This window comes from Benincasa hispida, chromosome 11 (genome assembly GCF_027475165.1).
Source record: "Benincasa hispida cultivar pf3 chromosome 11, pf3_genome.v1.1, whole genome shotgun sequence".
Lineage (NCBI taxonomy): Eukaryota > Viridiplantae > Streptophyta > Magnoliopsida > Cucurbitales > Cucurbitaceae > Benincasa > Benincasa hispida.
Window position 1 is genome coordinate 6,336,570 of NC_143488.1, and position 15,533 is coordinate 6,352,102.

The 15,533-nt window shown below is 37.2% G+C and overlaps 1 pseudogene; it reads left to right on the forward strand.

Moving 5' to 3' along the window:
- The first annotated feature begins 909 nt into the window (after positions 1-909).
- On the forward strand, positions 910-11,440 carry LOC150032348 (uncharacterized; annotated as a pseudogene).
- Positions 11,441-15,533: the final 4,093 nt, after the last annotated feature.

Consider the following 15,533-nt stretch of genomic DNA (forward strand, 5'->3'; position numbering starts at 1 on the left):
TCAGACAAATTTAAAAGAAGTTCTAGTAGATTTAGTTGATTTTATTCCAAATACACTCGAAAGCTTCTTGGTTTTTCACTTCTCTTTGATGCATCTTTGTTATTCCTTCAATCTTGAAGAGATTCTTCATTAAGGTAAGTAGATTTGAGGCATGAACTTTCAAAGTTAGGGTTTGATCTTGATTTTCTTGTTTAGATTGGGTTTAAGTCTTGATTTTCTTGGTTTGATTAGGCTTAATCTTGATTTTCTTGTTTAAATTAGGCTTAATCTTGTTTAGATTAGGTTTAATTCTTGATTTTCTTGGTTTGAGGCATAAGTTTCAAAGTTAGGGCTTGATTTTTTTGGTTTGAAGCTTGAACTTTCAAAGTTAGGGTTTAATCTCCCATGTATATTTTTGAATCTCATAATAAACTCTTGTTTCATATTGTTCTTGAATGAGATTGAATTTTAGAGAACTTGCCAAAATTGGGATTGCCACTTTGCCAAAGTTAAGGCTTTAATTTTAGAGAACTTGCCACTTTTCTTTAATTAAATGCTTGCCAAAGTTAGATATGTCAATGTGTCTAATTTGTTAGGGTTTATGAACTAAGTAATGCTTTGCCAAACTTGGGTTCAATTTTTAGTTATTGAAATTAATATATATTTAGCACATTAGAGCACGTGCACACCTTGAGTTCAATTTTTTTAGATGTGCTTGTCTTTGTTCTCCGATTTTCCTTGAAGTTATCTAATTTGTCTTACTTTCTTGTGGTTGGAATGTTGTAAAGCTAGAAATGACAAGTTGTATGTATTGGGAACTTGTTTGTTTTCCACAACTTGTTTTTTTGAAGTTGATCATTGTTTATCATCTGTTTATCATCTTTTCTAGCTCTACAACATTCCAACCACAAGAAATTTAGATTTACAATCATGGATAAATCATGGATGTATAAGAGTAGATTATCCAAAGATTATGAATTGGGTGTGAAAAACTTCATAAAATTTAGATTTTCTAATACAAATAGCTCCTATATTCATTGTCCTTGTTTGAAATGTGGGAATTGTGAAAAGCATAGTAGCAAGGATATTAGAGATCATTTATATGTCAATAGGATTGATGAAAGTTATAAAATTTGGTTTTGGCATGGGGAAAAACTTCCTGACTCATCATTTTGTGGAGAACCTTCTAAGTTTGACACCCATATGTATGAAGAGACTGATGTTAGAAGTTTAAAAGAAATGGTTGAAGTTGCTCACGAGGAATATTGAAGAGATCCAAATGGATTTGAGAAGTTGCTTAATGATGCTGAAAAACCATTATACGAAGGGTACAAAAAATACACTAAGTTGTCTACATTAGTCAAATTGTATAATTTAAAAGTTAGATATGGATGGAGTGATACTAGTTTTTCAGAACTACTCAAAACCTTAAAGGAAATTTTACCCACTAGCAATGAGTTCCCAAATTCAATGTATGAAGCAAATAAAACTTTAGATGCACTAGGAATCGAATATAAAAAGATTCATGCATGCCCTAACGATTGTTGTTTGTATAGAAAAGAATATGTAGATGCAATTGAATGTCCTGAATGTGGTGAGTCAAGGTGGAAAAACGGGAAGGATGCAAAATATGGGGAAAAAAAAATACCTTCAACACCAAGAACTGATCTTCAACTAAATCCATTGAGCTACCAAGGGGACCTTGTGGACCTGTAGCTCAAAGCTCCAACGGTACGTGAATAACTGACTAAACTCTTTAGTCACGGGATCCACCATCCATTAACTACCAGGCACTCCACTAATGACCGATAGTTGAACTCTCCTTACCACAGATATATTATGTGTCCATCTTAACCAATCAGTAGTGCGACAACCCTTCACAGATCGCTTGTAAGTACAGTTGGGCCAATAACCGTTATGCCTCTGTAGTTACATCTGTCTTCTTAAGTACCACTGATCCCTCTAATGAATACTCAAGATTGAGGTCGTGTCACCTATGGTCGTTTAGGTGAGATGTAAGTCTCTAGTATCAACGGCGTTATATACAAAGTCTAGTCATCTCGTGGTCTAGGTCTTATACAAACTCTTTATATAGGACACCCCCGCTCACACGTCTCCACATGAATGGTCAGAATCTACCATATGTAGCAGTTTACAACACTTGTAAACTTCTACAAAGTGAGCCATATCTGTAGTGTCACTAAGATCAAGTATCCCACCTTAATCCTTATACTACAGACCTATTAAGGTTATCACTTAAGGCATTTTCCACTTGTATATCACATATACGTGTTTAAGTTCACATAAGATAACCAAGAAACTTTGTTTATTAGATATGAGTAAATGCCAAAATTAAATAACACTTGTTTTATCATTGAATAATGTGTATTTTTACAAAACAACGAGACTCCAGGAGAATTAGGACACCAATCCCAACAATCTTCCACTTGTTCTAATGACTCGGGAGACTGATGACAAGCAGAAATGCACGTCATTATAGGCCTTTTATTTAGAATTATGAGGGCTGTTAAGTAGAATATGCGGCGATTATGTTAGGAATTCATGAGAAAATGAGTTTGTGTCGATCGGCATTAAGAATCTCGGCTAACCCACTTTTATACGTTATTATGCGTTCAATTGTTTATTTTTGTAGCAACCGCAAAAAGTGATCGCATGCATGGAAGCTAGGCTATCGCAAAAACAACCGCATGCAGGGATCTCTCCATCGCAAAGGCGAATGCATACATTCGACGCATGGATGTTGCGGCCAATAACTGCATGCGTCCATTTTATAGAAATTGCGGCCGTCAAGCGAATGCGGTCATTGCAAGGAGATTGTGGCTATAGATAATAACCATAATAGAAGGGATGAATGCAAGGTTGGTGGAATGCAAGAATGAACTCATACATTGGGATTATAAAAAAGATGATGTTGACATTTCACCTACCACACCGTTAGTAGCAGAGATTCAGAAAAGGCCATCGCGCCACGAATGTCAGATTCAGAGCAGGTCCATAAATGTTATCGGCGATCAAGCTCTATAAATAGAAACCGATGAGCAGAATTTCAAATTATCCAAGTTTCTACCTTCGGGTGGATCCTTGTGATCCAGACCCGTGAGAAGATAGCTTGAGAGTTCTTCATCCCCTTCAATCATTCCGAGTGACGACCGGAGCCTTCACCGGAGTCAGAGCTCGAGATAGTCTACTCCACCGCCCATCCATGGCACCACCGGCAGCCTTGACACACATCTGCTGGAAGCAAGACATTACTTCCAGCTGGCCCTCCATTTCTCTTCTTTCCTTGTATTGTATTACATTTTGGCTTAAAGAATTAATACATTTTTTTATTAATGCATTTCTTTATTTTCCTTCAATTCCATCTCCATCTTCATTTACTTAGCATCCTTTACTTTCATTGTATCACTGAGTAAGACTGTTAGAGTATCGCATACTTAATCATGTGATATAGGAATATGAAGCATGTAGCAAACCACCAGGAGGTGTGCGTTGCACGAGTGTTGTGAGAAAACCTTATTTGCTTAGTGTGAAGTTGTAGCAACATTTGTCTATAAGCGGACGCAATGCTTGTCTATGAGTAGAATCAGCAGCAACTAACTGCCCGGGAGGGTAAGTGGTTGGTCGCATTAAGTAATGTACACAAATGTTCACTAAGGATAGAAATAATCTTATGTCAACCAGGTTTATGCGATTACCTTGTCTTATGAGCGCATCATTCATCATTTAGGCATACTTGGGAGAGTAGTCTAAAAACCAAATCTAAGTCTCAGGAGAGTGATTGGATCGCATAAGCAAGAATGAGGAACTTAGGAATAAGCTTTGTTTGCTACTACATAGCGCATGCACCCTTTAAGTAGGATATGGTGGCATGCGGTCATCTCGCTTATGTGTGAGAGCATGTGAGCGGGCATATGGAGGCTTAGAAATAGGCTTCTTGACACTATCGCATATACATCGCATGCGTCTACGTCAAGTGTGTATAGCATGATCGCATAGCTTGCGATCAAGCTTAGTTTTACATGGAAGACATCCTCACCTTTTCATCTAATTTTTCATGCATTTACTATGCGTTAACAGTTGCCGTGTCTCTACCTCTCAATCATACTTCCACCGCTTAATCTGCTAGTTAGGAGTAGGAGTAATGCTTAGCTTATCACCTTCAACATTCTTTTATTCATCCACCGCATACACATTACCGCATACCATTTAGTTACAAGTCCCTGAGTTCGACCTCGGATCACTCGAGAAACTTGCGTTCTCGTTATACTTGGCAAGAGCGTAAGAAAACTTGTGACGGGAACGCATGGTCATTGCATATGAGATCAACACATACATTTCATTCCAACGCATAACCACCGATGCATGAGAACAAATGCATAACCTAAGACATGCATCGTATAATTGCGTTCACCAATTTACATCACTAGAGACTAATGTACAATACAATATAAAAAACTACAATATACAATAAACTAATACATACCCCAGTATCATCTCCCACTTGCCCTAGACAAGATGCTGCATGTCTCGTAGACCCAGACTCTCCAGGTGACCCTCGAACACTTTAGCCATGAGAGCCTTTGTAAAGGGATCAGCAACATTGTGCTCCGATGCGATCTTCGTGATTAACACATCACCCGATGTATAATCTTCCTGATCAGGTGATATTTCCATTCTATATGCTTACCCCGACCATGACTCTAAGGCTCATTCGAATTTGCCACAGCCCTGCTGTTATCACAATACAGTGTGGTCAGCAAATCCATATTTGGAACAACTTCCAAATTTGAAAGGAACTTCCTCAGCCAAACAGCCTCCTTAGCTGCTTCACAAGCCGCTACATATTCGGCTTCCATAGTGGAGTCCGGGATGCATCCACAATCATGAATGAATAATACATTTACAATTGACTTCAAACAAGCGGTTATACAATTCATACAGAAATTACAGCATGAATAACTACAACTGCACAAAGGGAAAACTGTACAAACATTTGTAGATGAGTCTCCATGCTCCGTTGCGCACAACCGCTCGAAAAACAGCAACCTCAAATGCTCGATCTACATGACCGCAACACAGCATGAACTCTTCGTGCTTGTCCTCAACGATCACCTCGGCCACGGAATCTTCAGCAACAGCACGAACGGCCTTAAAAAAACCTCGACGGTGTTGAGTTAAGTCTGACACCACCAACAAGGCGACCTTGGTATTCTCGGTGTGAGAATCCAGAAGGTGGGCTCTGTTTGGACTTGATATGAGGCAGACGAAGGAAGAAAACATCGATCGCGTACACGACTGGGCAAGTGGGAGATGGAAGAGACCTATCGTATAGGTCGATGCCCAATCATTTAGATAAAGCTAAGCAATCCTCTAGCAAAAGCTATGCGATCGTTTAGCTTACTCTGTCGCCTACAGACTCTACACGATCGTTTACTTTGGGCAAGCGATCATTTAGCAAAACTATGCGATCGTTTAGTAAATACTGTACGATCGTTTAGCTCACCACTGCACGATCATTTAGCTCGTCCAACCGTCGTTTAGTAAATCCATATTTACTTGATAACTACTTTGAGATCCCTTTTTTCGCCGAGAGAGAAATCTTAAAACCTTTTACCAGTTTGTAAAATCATCTTCAAAATAGGAAAACCACTTTTCGTTTAAACTCACGGTTACCATGAATCCAATAACCACCCATTCACTTGGTTATTAAAGAAAAAGAATTAATTATCCAATAATTAATATTATTATAAATATAAATGATAACCGACTTATCATACTATATTTTAACCTATAGTTTTAATATTTCATCTCATGAAACATATAAACCATAGTTCTTTTTCTATTCCATGGTACTTAATGTAAATCTCTTTTACATCAATCCTCTACTAGATGTATCTCATACATCAAACCGATTATATCATATATAATCAAAATACCTCTTGTCAATTTGAACATTTCAAATCAACACCAATAACTGATCCTCAACTGAATCCATTGAGCTACCAAGGGGACCTTATGGACTTGTAGCTCGAAGTTCCAACGGTACGTGAATAACTGACTAAACTCTTTAGTCACGAGATCCACCATTTGTTATCTGTCAGGCACTCCACTAAAGACCGACAGTTGAACTCTCCTTACCACAGATATATTATGTGTCCATCTTAACCAATCAGTAGTGTGACAACCCTTCATAGATCGCTCGTAAGTACAGTTGGGCCAATAACCGTTATGCCCCTGTAGTTACATCTGTCTCCTTAAGTTCCACTGATTCCTCTAATGAACATAAGTCATAGTCCTACTATGACTGAGTCTTCTCTTCCAAAGAGAATCTGTGACCACTATGTTCAAGCCCCGGAATCAGCCCTTAAGGGAGAAATCTCTCTACTTATCCCTGCTTCGGGAAATGAGTGAATTCCATCTTGTGAATTGAGTTCCCAACTCCCAGATCAGACAAGTCCCCAAAAAAGTAGGCATGTTGAGTTGGCAATCTGGACACTCTCACCCATACTAATCAAAGGACCGCCCTCAAAGGCAGGAGCTCCCCAAAGACTCGGGATTGAGGTCGTGTCACCTATAGTCGTTTAGGTGAGATGTCAGTCTCTAGTATCAATGGCGTTATATACAGAGTCTAGTCATGTCATGGTCCAGGTTCTATACAAATTCTTTGTATAGGACACCCCCGATCGCACGTCTCCACATGAATGGTCAGGATCTACCATCTGTAGTAGTTTACAACACTTGAAAACTTCTACAAAGTGGGTCGTATCCGTAGTGTCACCAGGATCAGGTATCCCACCTTAATCCTTATACTACAGACCTATTTAGGTTATCATTTAAGGCATGATCTGTTGGGATTGGTGTCCTAATTCTCCCGAAGCCTTGTTGTTTTATAAAGATACACATTGTTCAATGAATAAATAAATGTTATTTAATTATGGCATTTACTCATATCCAATAAACAAAGCTCCTTGGTTATCATATGTGAACTTAAGCATGTATATGTGATATACAAGTGGATCATGCCTTAAGTGATAACCTAAATAGGTCTGTAGTATAAGGATTAAGGTGAGATACCTGATCCTGGTGACACTACGGATACGGCCCGCTTTGTAGAGGTTTTCAAGTATTTTAAACTACTATAGATGGTTGATCCTAACCATTCATGTGGAGACGTGGAATGAGGGTGTCCTACACAAAGAGTTTGTATAAGACCTAGACCACGAGATGACTAGACTCTGTATATAACGTCCTTGATACTAAAGACTTACATCTAACCTAAATGACCATAGGTGACACGACCTCAATCCTGAGTGTTTTAGGAACTTCTACCTTTAAAGGCGGTCCTTTGATTAGTATAGGTGAGAGTGGCCAGATTGTCAACTCAACATACCTACCATTTTGGGGACTTGTCTGATCTGGGAGCTGGGAACTCAATCCACAAGATGGAATTCACTTCTTTCTGGAAGCAGGGATAAGTAGAGAGGTTGCTCCCTTAAGGGTTGATTCCGGGGCTTGAACATAGTGGCCACAACTTCTCTTTGGAAGAGAAGACTTAGTCATGGTAGGACTATGAATTATGTTCACTAGAGGAATCAGTAGTACTTAAAGAGACAGATGTAACTACAGGGGCATAACGATTACTGACCCAGTTGTACTTACGAGCGATCTATGAAGGGTTGTCAAACTGCTGATTGGTTAAGATGGACACATAATGTATCTGTAGTAAGGAGAGTTCAGCTGTCGGTCTTTAGTGGAGTGTCTGGCAGTTAACAGATGGTGGATCCCGTGACTAAAGAGTTTAGTCAGTTATTCACGTACTGTTGGAGCTTCAGAGCTACAGGTCCATGAGGTCCCCTTGGTAGCATGGATTCTGTTGAGGATCAGTTCTTGGTGTTGATTTGAAATGTTCAAATTGACAAGAGGTATTTTGATTATATATGATATAATCAGTATGATGTATAAGATACATCTAGTGGAGGATTGATGTAAATGAGATTTACATTAAATACCATGAAATAGAAAAAGAACTATGGTTTATATGTTTCATGAGATGAAATATTAAAACTATAGGTTATAAATATAGTATGATAAGTTGGTTATCATTTATGTTTATAATAATATTAATTATTAGATAATTAATTCTTTTTCTTTTAAATAACCAAAGTAGTGGGTGGTTATTGGATCATGGTAACCATGAGTTTAAAAGGAAAGTGGTTTCCTATTTTCAAAAGAAGTTTTTACAAAACGATTGAAAAAAGGTTTTTGAGTTTTCTCTCACGCAAAAGAAACTCACAAAGTGTCAAGTAAATTCGGATTTACTAAACGACGGTTGGGCAAGCTAAACGATTGTGCAGGTGCGAGCTAAACGATCGTGTAGTGTTTACTAAACGATCGTGTAGCTTTGTTAAACGATCGCTAGCCTAAGGTAAACGATCGTGTAGAGTCTGTAGGCGATAGACCGAGCTAAACAATAGAGCTAAATGATCGCATAGCTTTTGCTAGACGATCGTATAGCTTTATCTAAACGATTGGGCATCGACCTATACGATAGGTCTCCGCCATCTCCCACTTGCCCAGTCGTGTATGCGATCGTTGTTTCCTCCGTTCATCTGCCTCATACCAAGTCCAAACAGAGCCCACCCTCTGGATTCTCACATCGAGAATACCAAGGTAGCCTTGTTGGTGGTGTCAAACTCAACTCGACACCGTCGAGGTTTTCTGGAGGCCGTTCGTGGTGTTGTGGAGTCTGTTTGCTATTACGGAAGAGTTCGTGACCGAGGAGATCGTTGAGGATGAGCGTGAATGTTCCTGCGATGTTGTGATCGTGTAGATCAAATGTTCGTAGCCGCTGTTGTTCGAGTGGTCGCACAATGGAGCATGGAGACGCATCTGCAAATGTGTGTAGAGTTTTCCCTTACTACATTTGTAGATATTCATGTTGTAATTTCTGCATTGTAATTATATAACCATTTGTGTGAAGTCGATTGTAAATGCATTGTTCATTCATGATTGTAATTTGGAATAGTCTTGTTTCGCTGTTCATGGAAATCTCAAGTTTCGATTTCCTTCATGATCTACTTGTATATCACATATACATGCTTAAGTTCACATAAGATAACCAAAAAGTTTTGTTTATTGGATATGAGTAAATGCCAGAATTAAATGACACTTGTTTTATTCATTGAACAATATGTATCTTTACAAAACAACGAGACTCTGGGAGAATTAGGACACCAATCCCAACAAAGACTGCATATGAAAAGAAACAGAAAGAGAAAATTAAGGTGGAGGAGATTAAGTCCCCAGAGAAAAGAAGAGACAAGATAAAGGTGATTGTAAATTGCAATGCAGAAATTTGAAAATCTTTAAGGTAAGTGACACTAATAAAATCAATTAAGTTCATCAAATGTCTAATTTTTCTACTTTATATACTTTTATTGCTATGATTTTGCTGCATCAGAAGAAATCTTCAATAGAAATGACTAAGAAAAAAGAAGTTAGTGACTCAACATCGATTCTTTCGGTATCACTATGCAACTTCTCTCTCCTCCTATGTATTCATCCTCCCCTTTGGTCAAGATTTTTTGTTTTAATTTTTTGTTATCATCATAGTTTTTCTTCTTCTTTTTAATAATTCGATTAGATTCAAATGTTATTATTGTCTAAGATAGGCTTTTTTAGATAATGAAAAATGAATTGATTACTGGGAATTATTCTAATCAATGAAAATGAAATTTTATTATTTATTTTTTTTACCAAGTTGAAAGATTTGTAAATGGATATTTAAAACAACAATGCTTAAAAAAAACATTTTTAGACAATTTTACATCTCTAAATTTTAAGAAGGAAAAGGAGAAGAAGCCTCTTTCTTTGAAGTTCTGATATGGAGAAGATTCTCTCGAAGAAGTAACCTCCTTCTTTTAATGAAAAATCCCACTGTGACCACAATACATGGTTGAGATCGAATCAAAATTCTACTCTCTGAAAAATGGGCTTCTTTCAAAGAAAGTAACATTAGCTATTTTTCAGTGAGAGTGGTAGCTATTCTTCTTGTTTGTCCATAATATATTTTAAAATCATGTTCCTTTATTTTCTCTATTACTTTGTGGTAAACTTATTTGATAATTAATATTACTTACTAAAAAATCCCTTCTTTGATATTAGGCAACTTGGAACCTTTCGACTTCATAGGATAGCATATACTTAAGTATTTGTTATCAATTTCAGTTTAAAAATCTTATAACTATTGTAATGACCCGACTTTTCAACATTTATTAACAGGACGTTACTACATGCATACTAACAGGACATTACACCACAAGAAAAAGGAGCTCCCCTGACACATAAATCGGTCGTTGGGAGCTCGGTCATCGGGAGATAGAGTCTCTCCCGACGACATAATGGACAGTTGAGAGTTTCTTGACGTAAAGGCCCATCGGGAGTTCCTAATGAACTCGTAAAGAAGGAACTCCCGACGACTAAAGAATCCCATTGGGAGTTCCTAAGGAACTTCTAACGATTAAATAAGTTCGTCGGGAGTTCCTAATGAACTCTTGTCGCCTCTTTCAATTGTCGGGAACTCCCAACGGATCTCTCGATGCTCGTCGGACAGCGTCAGGAGATCTCATCTGGTAAAGACCAGATCTCCTTACCCATTTTCCCCTTCTTCTCCATTACTCAAGTTTAGAACCCTAGCCGCCCCTTCCTCTTCCTCTTCCCCCTTGCGCCGCCGCCGCCCTTTCCCCTTCCCCTTCCCCCTTGCACTGCCGCCTATTTCCTTCCCCTTCCCTCTTCGAAGCTGCCCCTTCCCTCTTCACCGCCACCTCCTTCCCCTTCCTCCTTCGTGCCGTCGTTGGCCGCCGCTCACTTCTTCCCCCCTTTCATTTAACCCAAAACTAAAAACCTCTTGTCTTTGCATCTCTTCTCCATTTCCTTTGTCGTTTATTTCCTTGTCGTCATCGTTCCATTGCTTGTGAATCTGTTGTTCATTACAAGCTTTCAAAAGGTTCGCTCACATCCCTTTCATTTCATTTCTCTTATTTTGCGAATTTAAGCCATTGTTTAATTTCTCATGAATTTGAAATATGATTACTATTGCTTTGATTTATTGTCATTTAGCATCTGTCTCATTTGTTGTTCTTTAAATTAAACCTAATGTTTCTAGCATATGGTTTTTTTCCCTTCCTTGTTGCACTAATTGATATTGGCCCATTTTATTACGTTACAATCTTGGTGACATAGCAATTGGAAAGTTGTTCAAGTAATCCAAAATAAGCGAATATGGGATGTACCAAAAGTGGATGATGTTGAAAATGCACAACTAGATTTACTAGAAATTTTCGGTGGAGTCCAAGTCGATGAAACCATTGAGGAGGTTACTTTATTCAGAGTTGACATTGATCCTATAGTTGTGGAAAGACCAATTTCGACATGGCGATGATGACTTCATAAAAGATGATGAATAACAATTATCTCCCAATAACAACTTAAGTGTTGATGAATAATTTGATTTAGATGACGATGATGAGTAATCATGTATCTACTTAATTCTCTTTTTCTGTTTACACGTATTTCATATTAATTTAATACTGTTTTATCTTTTTTGTGTTTGTATAGAAAGATGTCAATCCCTAATAGGCAACAGGAGGTTGATGAAGAATTCTAGGAGTAGGAGATATATTTAGGCAACATGGGATCTTCTGTGGGTGACACTTCAGGTTAGTATATTTTGAAATATATTTTGTTAAATGAAATACAACCTAAACTATTTTAAATTTTTTATTCCTCAATAGTAGCTCAGCATCCACTCGGAGGAAACGCGAGCATTCGCAGAACATCGAGTTGAAAAAATACGTCAAAAAACATGGCAGAATTACAATCATGATAAATGAGGGGAAGAAAAAGTCGATTTCTCAACATTTAGTATGATTTAGTAATGCGATTGGTGTCGCCGTGAGATCTACATTTCCAGTACGATGTCGTACATTTGCTAAGGTTCCAAACGAGTTTATAGAATTGGCTAAGAGTCAATTGTTGGTAAGTTATAAGCTTATTCTTTTAGAGTCAATTGTAGACTAAGTGTCATGAACATCATATATGCTAATTCTTCCTTTATTCTTTTGTAGCCTCATTTCGTACTTGATCTATCCAATCAACGACTTAACCATTTTATAGAACATCAAATGCAAAATTCCTTCAAATAATTTAGAGCAGATTTGCACAGACATTACAGGAATTGTGGAGATCCTCAGTAAGCACGTGCCAACTTGCCTAGCTGGCTTAAAAATAAACCAGAAAATTGGTATTTTTTGTGCGACCGCTTCGAGAATGAAGCGTTTCAAGTTAGAATAATTTAGGGTGTGTATCATTTACTGCATTTACTATTATAGAATATTTGTTATTATTATTATTATTATTTTTTTGTTGAAATGAACATCACATATGCTTATTTGTTTGCTCGTTTTGTCATTGAACTTGGAGTTTTTATGTGTTTATGAATGTTTATAAAATTTGAATGTGTTGTGGGGGGTGGGTCGAGATTGGTTTAAATTGTTTTGGGGAGAAAGTTTGAGTTTTATGTTCTTGTTTATGAGTTTGATTTAGATTGTTTATTTATGAAGTTTGGTTGGACGATTATGACATTTGTGGATATTTTTGTTTATGAAGTTTGAATGTATTGTGAATGTTTAAAGATTATGGCATTTGAATGTTTTTGTTTTATTGTAGGATGTTGTTCGAAGATGAGGTTGGATGATTCTTCAAGATGTTGTGTTCCAGACATTTTTTTCTTTTCTGTATTTATTATCGTTGTTTTCATTTGATTTCTTCTATGTATTTCTGAAAACAAATTTATTTTATTTAGTATTGAATTTATTTTATTGTATGATATTGTAACTTTTCATTTATTTATTATAGTATGGACTCTGTCTTCTTTGATTTATTTATTATGTGAATCTATTTGAGTTGGTTAATGATGTTTTACAGGTTATTCAGATCAACTTTAAAAAAAATTACAAATTATAAATTAAAAAATTTAAAAGCCAATATTCAAATAATGAAGGAACTCCCCACGCATATTTTAGCGCATCAGAAGTTTCCGTAACTCCCGATGAATAAAACAAACTGTCGAGAGTTTGAGAACTCCTGAAGCATGAAACAAGTTGTCGAGAGTTGTTCGAGGAACTCCCAATGCATGTATAGGGCGTCGGGAGTTCCTCGAACTGTCGATGTCATATATGATGTGTCAGAAGTTCTAGGAACTCTCGACGCCTTATACATGCGTCGGGAGTTCCTCGAACAACTCCCGATGCCTTGTTTTATGCGTCGGGAGTTCCTCTCTCGATGGATTTTTCCCGACCAAACTCCTGACGATCCATCTTTCATTGGGAGAGGATCTCCCATTTTCCACCCTTTCTCGGCGAATTGTGGCATCGAAAGAAGTGCGATTTCTTGTAGTGTTACTACATGAATGTATAGACTTTAGATAAAAATTTTAACTCTTTGCTCAAATAAAAATAAAATGATTTCATATGTCAAATAAAATTAATAAAATTTCATTAAAGCAACTTAAAAAATTTATTCAAGATCCCCCCTTAAAAACATAAATTCAAAATTGAAAAACATTTAAGAACTTGAAAGTTTAACATGAAAAGTTATAGAATTTCAAATACCAAGACCTGTTTCAAACATGAAAACATGAAGGCATTTGTGGAAGCTTCTGTTTGGTCCCAATGGCATGGTTAGGGATTATTCTTATCATTCGTCAGTTCATTCTTGCCTCCCTCAAAAGCATATCATAAGAAATGGTGAGTATAAAAGTACTCAGTAAGTGACTCATTACTTGGTCCATTAAGTGAATTTGTTAGCCTTCCTATCGAGACATAGGTGTACATCACGTATCATAGGCATAAGCATAGGCATACACATAAGGGGCAAACCTGAAGATATGCTTTCATAAGTAGTGATCTAGAAGGAACACATATCATGGCAGTCTAGTGAATCCGAATGTGTTAAGGTTGATGTCCTAAATCTCAGTGAGACCTGTAGTTTGTAGTTATAATGTACAAACAATTTATTTATCTAATAAAATCTTAGGCATTTTATATGACATTTAGTAGCATTAACCCACAAAATCATAAATTAAGATCCAAGGTTGTCTTCTATAACTTGAACATTTATGTGGAGACATACAGGTAGATCATTGAAAGAACACTTATCAAAGAGTACCTCTGAACGGAAGCAAGATCGTTCCAAACTCATTGTGACAGAATTACCGCATTCACAATCAAACAAACTAGTTATGAACTTAACAACAAATTACAGGCATGCTTTGAACTTTAAACAACAAAGAGAGAAGATACATACCAGCTGAAGAACCCTTCTTCACCGAAACCTCACTCTCGTCAAATAGGCTGTACCTCTCACTCTCGCTGAGATCGTCAAAGCAATCGTTCATCAAATTGCTATCGTCTACTCACGAATGGACTCCTCATGAACACAGTAGCAAGGGAAGACACCACCACTCGGAACCCTCAGTATTCTCGGAGTGAGAATTCAAGAGGTGTGGGCACTGTTGGATTTGGTAGAGGGAAAGAGGAAGAGACGATCGTTTACCACAACCAAGTAAGTGGGAGATATTGGATGTCTATCGTATAGACGATGCTTGATCGTTTAGGTAAAGGTACACGATCGTGTAGTAAAAGAGGTGAGATCGTATAGATGATTGTTTAGTAAACGCTCGGGCACGTGATCGCGTAGGAAAAAGCTAGACGATAGTTTAGTAAAACCTATGCGATTGTTTAGTAAACTGCACATGTGTATACGATCGTTTAGAAACGTTGAGCTGTCATGTATGCTCTCAGTTTGTTATGCGATAGGCAGTATACACAGAAAGGTGAGCGAATGTCTTGTTCTTTGCAAAATGAAAACAATTTTCATTTTATCCTTCAGTTACAAAAACTGAATGCAACTTCCCACTAGCTCATTCTGTTACGGAGAAAAAGCCGACCCAATTATCCCATAATTGTTAAATTAAAAAATAAATATAATCTTATTATATTTATAACCTATGGTTTAATATCACATCATTTGCAATACATTAACCATAGTTCTTTTCTCCTCCACTAGATATAAATCATATTTATATCATTTTCCTCCAATTAATGTATCTCATACATCATGTCACCCATATAATATATAATTGACCCATTTAATTATATCATATATAATCAAACTTCCTCTTGTTAATTTGAACATTTCAAACTGACCCAAAAACTGATTCTCAACTTGAATCCATTGAGCTACCAAGGGGACCTTATGGACCTAAGACTCGAAGCTCCAACAGTATGTGAATAGCTAACTAAACTCTTTATCCACGAGATCCACCATGCCAGGCATTCCACTGAAGACCGACAGCTGCACTCTTCTCACCACAGATATATTTTTGTGTCCATCGAATATAACAAATCAACAGTATGATAACCCTTCACAGATGTTCGTAAATACAGTTGGGCCAATTTACCATTTTGCCCTTG